The following is a 12227-nucleotide window of genomic DNA, read 5'->3' as shown; positions in this document are numbered from 1 at the left end:
AAGAGAATGTGAAAGGTTAATTAATTTGTCCAATCACTATGGTGCTTTAGGTTTGTTGGACTGTTCTGCTATGTGTGTGTGTGGTGCCTTCTCCCTATTTAGACATCTGATACAAATGCCAAAAGGAACAAAGGTTGAAATTTGACCTTGATGAGGACACCAGAAAAAAAAGATTCAAGCCTTGTTCTCAAAATGAAGATTTCCTTGCAAATAAAAACTCTCACTCACATAATATTCATTTTGTGCCAGACCTTCTTCTAGGAGCTGATTATTAAATTAAAATTAAAATGGATGCAGGGATGCCTGCGTGGCTCAGCAGTTGAGCATCTGCCTTTGGCTCAGGTCGTGATACCAGGGTCCGGATTGAGTCCAGCATCAGGCTCCTTGCAGGGGCCTGTTTCTTCTCCTCTGCCTGTGTCTCTGCCTGTCTGTGTCTCTCATGAATAAATAAAACCTTAAAAAAAACAAAAAAAAAAGAAATGGATGCTACTCACTGGGTAACTTACCACTATATTAAAGAGGACAAAACTGAGGAGAAAATGTTATTTAGAATATTCTCCTTAAGTATAGCAGGTAACTCAGCTTCAATCTAATTTTGTTCACCACAGATATCAGGTTAACTTAGGGGCTTAGACAGCAGAATAGAAAATCCTTGACCATTTATGGAAACATATTTTTCAAAGAAACTCATTCTAAGGGAAGAGAATCACAAGGAATAATTTGGGCACCAGAAGAGTGGACAAGATCAAAGAAAGAGACAGGTCTTCAGATCGTCTGGATTGATGATAGAGCCTCAGAATCTGGGGTCTGAAGCAAAAAAGCCAACAAAATTCTTAAGAACTGAACCACCAGGTGTCAACTGCGGCAGTTCCATTCATGGGCAACAGAACCCACTACCCATGGTTCTTGCAGCAAAAGGGACACTGTGCTTTGCAAGCAGACATCAGTGCCTTCAGCATGGGCCTTGCACACCTTCAGGACAACCATTAGCTCTGGCCTCATCTCTGGAAACCACCAATAGAGAACTAGCTGCCATCTTGGGCATTAGCAGTTTAAACAGATTTTCCTATAAAGGTCTGGAGCAGGGGAGAACATAAACATGGATGCCACATGGGGTGCCTGACTGGCTCAGTCAGTAGAGCATGTAACTCCTGATCTCAGGGTCATGAGTTCAAGCCCCATGTTGGGCACAGAAATTATATATATAAATAACTAACATGGGTGCCACAGGGCAACCAATGGAATTACTTTTTGGAATCTTCATGAGACTTCTTTGAGACTACCAAGACCATCTGGAAGGAATCTGAAAGACCAGAGTTCCAAAAGAGTGCTGGAGGTGGAAGCAGAGCCTAGGACCATAAATGTGTGCTCATTTTCTGCAAATTTGTATTACGTAGATTTGTAATGTTGCAGTGTGAAAAGATTAATGAGGACTAACTTTATGTATGAAATCTGAATAATTCGTCCATGATTTTAAGAATCTCATCATTCCAGGGCACGTGGGTGGCTCAGTGGTTGAGCGTCTGCCTTTGGCTCAGGTCGTGATCCCAGGGGTTCTGGGATCAAGTCCTGCATCAGGCTCCCCACAGGGAGCCTGCTTCTCCCTCTGCCTATGTCTCTGCCTCTCTCTCTCTGTGGCTCTCATGAATAAATAACATCTTTTTTTTTTAATAACATCTTTAAAAAAAACAAAACAAAACCAATCTCATCATGCCAAAGCTACAGGACCAAGTAAATTTCATATTGAGTTGATCCTATTTGCACATGGCACAACCCCATTAGCTATTAAACAGAAATAATGTACCTATTTGAATATTCATCTGAATTACATGGGTTTTGAATTATACAAGGTGTATGAATTTTGTCACCGTTGCTTTGACCTACTCAAACTCCAGGCTTGTGTGGCTGGGATGCTTGGGTTATATAAACAGCAGAGACAAAGAGGCTGGCGAATCATACAGCCATTCTAATAGAAAATAGCACTTTTTCCTTTCATTCCAATAAATTAATACCTCCTTTCTTACAACATGGCATTTTCTCAGAAGACTCCTGAAAATGAATTAAGTAGGAGGTGCATTCTTAAGCTAGCTCCTGCAGAGACTTATCTCCTAAGTAACCATTATACTGATGTGGCTGTAATATTTTTATTTTTAAATTCATTTGTGATTACATCAATCTATTTCTCATCTCTGGGCTTAAATCTGTCTGCCCACTCAGAAGTCACCCATGGCCATAAGCAGTTCATAAGCTTTTTGTAAAGACAGTCTTCTGAAATAAAGAGACTGTGTTGGCTGTAATAGATTTTTGTTTTCGTTTTTATGGCAAAGGTAAATACAGTCGCCAAGATAAGCAGGCTCTTACAGCGAGTTTTTTTTTTTTAAAACAGCTTTGAAATTACTTTAATAATCATAAAGTATAAAGAATAGAACTGTACTGTCCACTATGGTGGCCATTAACCACATTAGGCTATTAAGCACTTTAAAATAGGGTTAGTCTGGGTTGAGGTGTGCTTTAAATGTAAAATATAGACTGGATTTCAAAGATTTACTATAAGAAAAATGTAAAATGTCATTAATATTTTGTGTTCATTAAAAGTAGAAATAATTGTGTGGATATATCAGGTTAAATAAAATATAGTAAAAATGTTATTTCATCTGTTTCTTGTTACTTTTTCAAATGGGGCTAATAGAAGATGTAAAAATACATACGTAACTCACATGATATTTCTTTTTGACAGCACTGAGCTAGATGCTGCCATGATTCCTCCATCACCATATTCTTCCTCCATCTTTATATAGATGGTATGCTGGTGCTGGAGAATTTAGCACTCTTCCATCAGTAGAGGCCCAGATATTTCCAGAATATTTTTTTTTAAGATTTTATTTATTTATTCATGGGAGACACAGAGAGAGAGGCAGAGACACAGGCAGAGGGAGAAGCAGGCTCCATGCAGGGACCCTGACGTGGAACTCGACCCTGGGTCTCCAGGATCAGGCCCTGGGCTGAAGGCGGCGCCAAACCGCTGAGCCACTCGGGCTGCCCTTCCAGAATATTTCTGAATATTCTCAGGGAATGTGTGTATGTCCTGGCTATCACTCAGAACTACCTTCATACTTCTACCCCTCAGAACATAACATCTTTTCCCATCTCTCCTCACCCCTAGTTTCAGCCCCGTAAGGACTCATGTTTCACAAAAAAATTTTTAGACCAAAAAAAAAAAAAAATTGTTTTTCATGGACACATGTCTTTCCTTAATGAGACAGACTTCTAAGCAGTAATCTAGTTCCCCATTTCCACAACCTCTCTCACCAGATCCACCTCTAGGTCTTTGGTTTGCATAACCAAAAAGCCCCTCAAGATGTTTTCCCAAACAAGAATAGTCGTTCCCCAAGACAAGTCCTGCACCCCAGAGCACAGAATATGAATAAGGCTGCCTGCCAATGCTAACCCAGTTCCCATCATTCCTTGCATCTCTCACTATATAGACTTGGTAACACCTCACTGGGCAGGCTCTGCAGCCAGAGAGAAGTGTTACAGGAGCTGTGTGTGTACCATGATCGCTGACTGGGGTCTGTTCGTTCAAGCCTCTTTGTTCACTTAAATGCATTCATCCTCAAGCTTCACTCTGCAACATCTGGGTATTTTTGAATTGCTGGTCGTAAACTGTTAGCTTTGATTAGATACCTGTGCATTTAGCCCTATCTGTGGGCCAAGCACTGTGCTGGGTCAGAGGGATGCTGGGAACCTGGGGACAGGCTTCGTCCCTGTCTCCCATCCTGGGTACTCCTGCCCAACTGTGCCTTCGCTGAGCCTCACAGAGTATGCGTGCACCTGGGGGGAGGAGGACTGTTGAGGGAAAAACGCCAGAACTCCCTCAGCTGGTACCTAAATAGAGGGAGGGAGGGGTTTCCAAGCAGGTGGGTGATGGAGCACATTGCCCTGTGGCTAAAAGGAAGAGAGAACCAGGACTGTGCTGGGCTTCAATGATGGTTTCTTAAGAATTCAGTAACACATTGTAATGTATACTTTTTTCACTCGTTTAAACTTCATCAGAGAAATGGCTGTTCCAGGTCTGAACAAGGAAAGGGATAAGACATCATGTTAACTCAGAAAGTAGGGAAGTTCTCAAAGATTCATAGGTGGGGTCCACAGGACATGGAAGTTAGCTCCTACCGTCCAAAGTCATAACATTTTGAAAAATAAGAATGGACTCTGGTTCCACTCAAGATGAAGTAAGGACAGTCCCACACCATCTCTCCCTTTGATTATGACAGAAAAAAACTTAGACATGATATATAAAGCAACTCCCAGAAGTCTCTGCAAGGTGGATATATTAGTTTGCCTTTGCTGCTGAAACAAATCATCACAAATTTAGTGGTTCAAAACAACACAAATACATTACCATATAGTCCTGGAAGTCAGAAACCTAAAATGGGTGGGCAAGGCTGTGTTCCTTCTAGAAGCTCTGGAGGGGAACCTTTTTCCTTCCCTTTCCAGCTTCTAGATGCTGCCCCAACTCCTTGGCTCCTGGTCCCTTCCTCCTCTATCAATCACTCTTTTACTTCTGTCCTCACATCTTCTCTGACTCTGACTCTCCTGCCTCCTTCTTACAAGGGCCTTGGTGATTAGATTACACCCACCCAGATAATCCAGAACAGTCTTCCCCATTGCAAGATCATTAACATAATCAGGTCGGCAAAATCCTTTTAGCCACGTGAGGTACCATATTCACAGGTTCCAGATCTTTGAACGTGGACCTCGGGGGGGGGGGGGGGGGGGGGGGGGAAGCAGAGGGCATTATTCCACCTAGCACAGTGGATAAAGAGCAAGAGGACTGAGTAAGGAACCCAGGTCTTAAGGGATGACCTGGAAGTGAGTTCTCAGGTTTTTTTCTTTTTTTTCTCCTTCCATACATCCCAGCTCAAGCTCTGAGGACGGAGAGCACACAGATGGAGGGTGCTCCGAGGCAAGCCTGCTCTCTCCAGCCCTGGGGAGCGGAGGGGCGCACGGTCTGCGGGACGGAGCACGTAGGACAGAAAGGCTGTTTGTAGGAGTCCAGAATCGAATCAAACAGAGAGAATACAGCCGTCGCTCTTTATTCGCGGGGTATACGTGCCAAGGGGGTGCCCAACCCTAGGTGTACTATGTTTTGTCCTATGCATACATACCTATGACAGAGTCTAACGTCTCAGTGGGGCGCAATGAGGGCAGCCCGGGTGGCGCAGCGGTCAGCCCAGGGCGTGACCCCGGGGTCACGGGATCGAGTCCCGACGCGGGACTCCCCCATTTTTGTTTTAATATAACGTTTTCAAGGTTGAAGAGCTTGCAGGAAGATGTCATACATAACAGGGCAAGGACCTCTCCCGTGTCCCCACTCTCTTCCTCTCTCCCCTGTACACCCATGTGATTGTCTCTGCATCCTGAATGGATGACCTCCCCACTCCCCGAACCCAAATCTCAATGTATTCATGTAAGAGTCTCTCCCTCTCTCTTTCTGTCTCTCTCATATGTAGTAATCAAGAATACCTCAAAAAAAAAAAAAGAAGAAAAGAGAAAGAAAGAAAGAAAGAAAGAAGAAAGAAAGAAAGAAAGAAAGAAAGAAAGAAAGAGAAAGAAAGAAGAAAGAAAGAAAGAAAGAAAGAAAGAAAGAAAGAAAGAAAGAAAGAAAGAAAGAAAAGAATCGAGTCCCACGTCGGGCTCCCTGCATGGAGCCTGCTTCTCCCTCTGCCTGTGTCTCTGCCTCTCTCTGTGTCTCTCATGAATAAATAAAATCTTTAAAAAAAAAAAAAAAAAAGTCCCAGCGACTACTACAAGCAAGCAAGACTTCCCAACAAGTATGGTGCTCTTGTGAAGAACTTTGGAGCCTCAAATTATCTCTCAGTCTATCCATCTAAGCAGGATCATTTCTGAACTTAGAGTAAATATTTCCTGCTACTGTTCTCACAATCTTCACTGAAATTTCTGAGACGGAATAAGTTACATAAAGCACCACCTGGTTTCTATATACTGAAGTCCAGTTTCTACCATGGATAGCTTTATGTCTTCTTCAGCTCTCTATTACTTTTCTTGCCTATGCCTCAGGTGGAGATCCCCCAGAAGCAAGCACTGAGACAGGAATTTGAATGCCCGTAGCTGATCTGGGAGGTGATCCTAGGAAGCTCTGGTAGGGGAGTGGGAAGATAAAAGAGAAAAGGGATGGAAGCCAATACAGAATGCGTTCATGAGCAGCTTGTTACTATGAGCAAAAGGGGCTTAATCCTACTGGGCATCTCAGGGAGATGATGTTGAACAGGCCTCTCAAGAGCTGGGGAAGCGGAGACATTTATCCATCAACCCTATTCATCCCTGGTTGAGGGTAGCTCCCAGGGGCCTTCGGTCCCCGCCACTTCTGGCCTGGCCTGCCCTGCAAAGGGCTAAAGCACAAACCCACTACTGCTAAGAAGCCATTGGCACTGATGAGTACCAGAATAGCAAGTGCCTGGAGGTGTAGGTGGCGCACCAACTTCATCTGCTATGATGAGTAACCAAGACCCCTTCGGCCTACGCTGTTCTGCACTAGCCCCTGGTGGCACTATTCCTATATAATAACCAACTGGCATAGGATAACTAACTTGCTCTCAAGTCACCCAACATGGTTGACTTGGCTTCTTCTGTTCTCTGGGAACGGTTTCAGAAGGATCCTTATAACCTAGTGAACATAAGCAAAGAAGGCAAAGAGTAAACATGTCCGTGAAATGCAAGTGTTACCGTCACTATTTACTGACATGGTGGATGACATTTAGTTCCAGTGCTTCTTCTCATCATTTTGACAGCTTACTTATCCCAGTGAACTGTATTGGTTTCAGTCTGAGCTAACAAATTCCCATTGATCAGCAGAAGCAAAGGAAAAATCCACTATCGGGAAAGGAAATGTCTGTGAAAGTGATGTTGGATTCAGATACCTTGGCTTCAAGCAAAATGATAGCCTCCAGTAATGCAGTATGATTTTTTTTTTTCCTCACAATATCTTGGTCTCAAAACATGATTTACTCTTATTTAAGTGTATATGCATGTTAGATTATGAAATGATGATTTCCTCCAAGTAAAACTAAGTGTGCAAATGTCTCTTTCAACGGGAGCCTGAAGTAGTGATATTTGTCTTTTTGCTCTTCCATCTCTTCCAATCCTCTTTGACATTCCCACCAGTGTCCTTATATTTCAGTAGAAACCAATGGTCTACACTGGAGTGGGGGGATGCTTAGGAGATATGGGTGAGTCTTTGTGGCCTCACCCAGGTCTTCCTGTCATGTTCCTAATTTATATCTCCCTTTCATCTCACCTCTCAAAATTCCTATTCCAGCTGGATCTCATGTATATAATGAACTAATTCATATTAAGGTATAAATAGCTAAAAAGAGCTCAATTCTTTATAATTCCCCCAAAATACTTTGTATTTTAGAAAGCAATGTGTTATTAATGGTGTGATCTTAGGTAATGTGTTGGAAAATCTGTGAGATTTTTTTTTTTTTTTGTAGAAAGGCTTTTAGTGACATTTCTCAGATCCCTCCATTTCAGTTACTACCTTTTCCATCTTGTGGTAGCAGTCCTAGAAAGATTCCAATAAAAATACTGTAAGGCAATGGAATAAATTGTCTTTGAGAAGAAGGAGCAGGTTAGAATGAAAACGTACACTTCTCTGCAATATGGTCCCTTTTTAAGTTTGATTTCTATGAGAAAAAAAAAAAGGTTGATTTCTATGGAGTTCTATTTGTTTATCCCACGGTGGTCCCACCGAAAAGCAGAGAGAGAAGAACTCCCGAAAAGTAATTGAATAGTAATGGTGTGTACAGAGGAGTCTCTGATAGAAAATAAAAGTTTGTGGAGAATTCAACCTCAGAAAATAATTTCCCAGAGACTATCCAATCCAACATATGCCACCAAAGGCACAGATTGTTGGTTCACCCCTAATGTCTCTGTATCCCTCTCATAACTCCTTATTTTCAGCTGGACACCTCATACCAGGTAAAGTCTACATTTCCCAGACTGCTGTTCAGTTAGGTTGGCCATATGACTAAGTTCTAGCTGATGAGCTATAAATGTGATCTCATCATGTAATCTTATCGGAAGATCTTTCCTAAGAGCAAGAGCTCAACTTTGTTCCTTCTTTGCCCTGCCCTGCCTCCTATGGCCTCTGCTTTCGTCCTGCTGCTAAACATGTTGATGGATGGGATGGCTCTAATTCCATCTTGAACTGTTAGGACAAGGGCCATACCCTGGGAAAGCAGAGAGGAGAGCTGGAGGTAGCCAGGGCCTCTGAAGACAGCCAGGGCTTCAAAGTGAGAAGCACAAAGCTCTATTGCTTCTGTTACAGTCAAACTAATCCCAACTGATGCATCATCCTTTTTTTTTCTTAAGATTTTATTTTTGGGATGCCTGGGTGGCTCAGCTGTTGAGCGTCTGCCTTCAGCTCAGGGCATGATCCCAGGATCTGGGATTGAGTCCCACATTGGGCTCCCTGCATGAAGCCTGCTTCTCCCTCTGCCTATGTCTCTGCCTCTCTCTCTCAATCTGTGTTTCTTATGAATAAATAAATAAAATCTTAAAAAAATATATTTTATGTTTAAGTAATCTCTACACCCAACATGGGGCTCAAATTTACAACCCCAAAATCAAGAGTTGCACCCCCCCATCCTTTTTTTTTTTACTCAACTTCTCATAGAAAAGAAGGATCTGTGACTCATTCAGACTCATTCCCAGGTTGGAAAGCTAGTTTTAACACATGTGTCAACAGCCTAGTGTTGTACAGATGATTTTTTAACATTCTCCTTTCTTGTTATTTCATTATGATCTTTGATGCCTAGATAATTGGAGCGTCAGAGGAAAGTGACAAGAATAAAGCCAATGTAATAACTTGTCAGTTAAAAAACAATAATAAAGAATAATCAGAAGCATGAGTTTAATCCTGGCTCTATCTGCACATTATTAAGCAGAACTGTTTGGAAGCTGGGGAAAATGAGAGGCCTAGCAGGCACTGAAAAACTCTGTAATCCTTGCACCCTAGGAATGAACAACTGAATAAATCCCAAGAGGTTTAATGACCTTTGTTTTCCAAAATGAATTATAACTTTAAGGCTGAAATAAGATCCAAAGATTTTTTCATGAAGCATGTTGCAGAAATCACCTTGTAACAGTAACAGGCATGTATGTATAGCTCCACAATCAAAAAGTTAATCATGCTATGTTGGGTCTTTCTAAACAGTTATATATTGGAAGGTCAAGATATTACTTCAAATAGTAACACATGTGAGATAATGGCACTCTTCTTCATTTAATGGAAATATTATTTAGGTATGAAAAGATCAATTTGAAAAAATAACCTCACAAACTTAACTTATTGGACACTGGTTGTTCCCTAACAAGATGAATTAAAATAAATGTCTCCTGGGACACCTGGGTGGCTCAGCAGTTAAAGTGCCTGCCTTCAGCCCAGGGCGTGATCCTGGAGTCCCGGGATCGAATCCCACATCGGGCTCCCTGCATGGAGCCTGCTTCTCCCTCTGCCTGTGTCTCTGCCTCTCTCTCTCTCTCTCTGTTCTCTCATGAATAAATAAATAAAATCTTCTTAAAAAAATAAAATAAATAAATGTCTCCTACTTTTTGTTGGCACATCATTTTGCAATCCCTTGGCAAATCTTGCGATTTTGTTTCCTGCATTGTTTAAAAAAACCTGATGCTCCTAGGCCCTTGGTAATTTCCCCAAACAGTGTTCACAGCTTTGGCCACACATTAGAATCACTAGGGAGCTTTTTAAAAGACCCAGGCCCAGGCCCAATCCCAGACCAATTGAGTAAGAACTTCTTGAAGTTTGGGCTGAAGCACTAGCATTTTCCTTATTACCCCAGGTGATTTTTTTTTTTTTTTAAGATTTTATTTATTTATTCATGAGAGACACAAGCAGAGGGAGAAGCAGGCTCCATGCTGGGAGCCTGATGTGGGACTCGATCCCAGGACTCCAGGATCACACCCTGGGCCAAAGGCAGGAGCTAAACCGCTGAGCCACCCAGGGATCCCCTTACCTCAGGTGATTTTATTTTTTTATTTTTTATTTTTTTTTAATTTTTATTTATTTATGATAGTCACAGAGAGAGAGAGAGAGGCAGAGACATAGGCAGAGGGAGAAGCAGGCTCCACGCACCGGGAGCCCGATGTGGGATTCGATCCCGGGTCTCCAGGATCGTGCCCTGGGCCAAAGGCAGGCGCCAAACCGCTGCGCCACCCAGGGATCCCCTCAGGTGATTTTAATATGTAGCTCGGGTTGACATGCATGGCCACAAAGGAGCCCCACTCTACCTGAGTGACTAGAGCCAACTCCCATCTTGTTTACATTAAAATATACTGAAAATTAATCCTGTCATCCCTTCCCCCAAACATACCACATTTAAACTTTCCCCTCACATTCTCATATCTGCTTCATTTTAGATAAAGGTATTGAGAAAAATAATTCCCCCAAATACTTACCTTTCACAGTTATGCAGTTTCTGGTTTGGCTGCTGTCTTCTCTAAATAAAACCAGATTCATCCCTGGCAAGAGAGAGGAGAGGTTAAAACAGAGGAGTAGTTGGTTGTTGACCCAGACTGGAGACAGAAAACCAATCAATCTCTCTTTCCCTGTCTCTCACCGGCAAGATTCATCTCCAAACATCTGTCTCAGGTAAGGGTGCAAACCTGTTGGTGTTTCCAGAACCATTTCTGGGGCAAACCCAAGTAATAAATAAGAGCTACATCTGTCATCTTACTCCACTAGACTATAATTTGAGTAAAACATAAAAAAAATAATAATGTCACCATTTTTTGATCATTCTTACTCATTAGGAGTCTTACTATTTAAAAGTAGTCTTTTTCTGGGGATCCCTGGGTGGCGCAGCGGTTTGGCGCCTGCCTTTGGCCCAGGGCGCGATCCTGGAGACCCGGGATCGAATCCCACATCGGGCTCCCGGTGCATGGAGCCTGCTTCTCCCTCTGCCTGTGTCTCTGCCTCTCTCTCTCTCACTGTGTGCCTATCATAAATTTAAAAAAAAAAAATTTAATTAAAAAAAAAAAGTAGTCTTTTTCCTCTCTAAGCATTGAGGTAGTGTTTGTGGCGAGGGTGTGGGGGGGTGTTGGAAGATATTAGATACCCAAGCAGCTTCATTACGAACTGAACATCTAATCCTGACTCACCCAGAAATTATGAAGATAATTTGATTCAAATCCCAAACCTGTCCCCCCATGTCTTTGCTACATGATGAAATCAAACTTTGGAAGGGAGCATCTGTAAAAGAGATAATGGTGCATAACAAATTCAAATGTTACACAAGTGTCTGTTATATGTTATATATGAAATTGATTAGTCTAATTTTAATACTTTTCCTTCTTTTCAACCTAATCATGAATAAGAGGTTTTCAGTAATTTTCAGAGCAGAAGAATTTCCATAGTCAAAATGACACACTTGAAATGTTGGAAATATTTAGCCTACTAAGTGATTAACTAAATGAGCACTATTTGCTTCTTAAATTACATAATATAATGAATATTACTTTCAGATATTCAAATAAAAGGCATAAAATACTAAACATAACTGCAATCAACTTTTCATTATCTATACTTATGGAAAAGAAAAGGTGTCTTGAATAAATGGAAAGTTAGGATATGTTTCCAGAATGGAAGACAAGTGTGAATTTTTCTAAAAATAATATTCCAATCAGCATGAAACGCTTTTAAAGTTCATATAGAAGAATACATGTAAGAAAATAAAGCTAGAAAAAATTTAAAATAGTGAGGGGAGTAATTTACCTTTCTAGGTATTAAAACTTACTACAAAAGCTATTATATAGTATTTGCATAGAAAGAGACAAATAGATGGTAGAACAAAGAATGGAAAACTCAGAAATAGACTCAAGTAAATATGGAAACCTAATATGCAAGGGTATTTCACAAACCTATTTTTGAGTGAGTTGTATTAATATAAATAGTTCTCCCTCAGGGATCCCTGGGTGGCGCAGCGGTTTAGCGCCTGCCTTTGGCCTAGGGTGTGATCCTGGAGACCGGAGATCGAATCCCACGTCTGGCTCCCGGTGCATGGAGCCTGCTTCTCCCTCTGCCTGTGTCTCTGCCTCTCTCTCTCTCTCTCTCTCTCTCTCTCTCTCTGTGTGTGTGACTATCATAAATAAATAAAAATTAAAAAAAAATAGTTCTCCCTCTGAGAAAA

General features: G+C 41.6%; 1 non-coding gene across 1 annotated transcript; it reads left to right on the top strand.

Moving 5' to 3' along the window:
• Positions 1-1117: 1117 nt before the first annotated feature.
• TRNAR-CCU lies at positions 1118-1190 on the top strand. The gene has a single exon. It is a non-coding gene; the product is annotated as a tRNA-Arg (tRNA).
• The last annotated feature ends 11037 nt before the right edge of the window (positions 1191-12227 follow it).

Source organism: Canis lupus, unplaced genomic scaffold (genome assembly GCF_011100685.1).
Source record: "Canis lupus familiaris isolate Mischka breed German Shepherd unplaced genomic scaffold, alternate assembly UU_Cfam_GSD_1.0 chrUn_S1688H1882, whole genome shotgun sequence".
In the NCBI taxonomy this organism is placed as follows: domain Eukaryota; kingdom Metazoa; phylum Chordata; class Mammalia; order Carnivora; family Canidae; genus Canis; species Canis lupus.
This window is presented reverse-complemented; position numbering and strand designations above follow the sequence as displayed.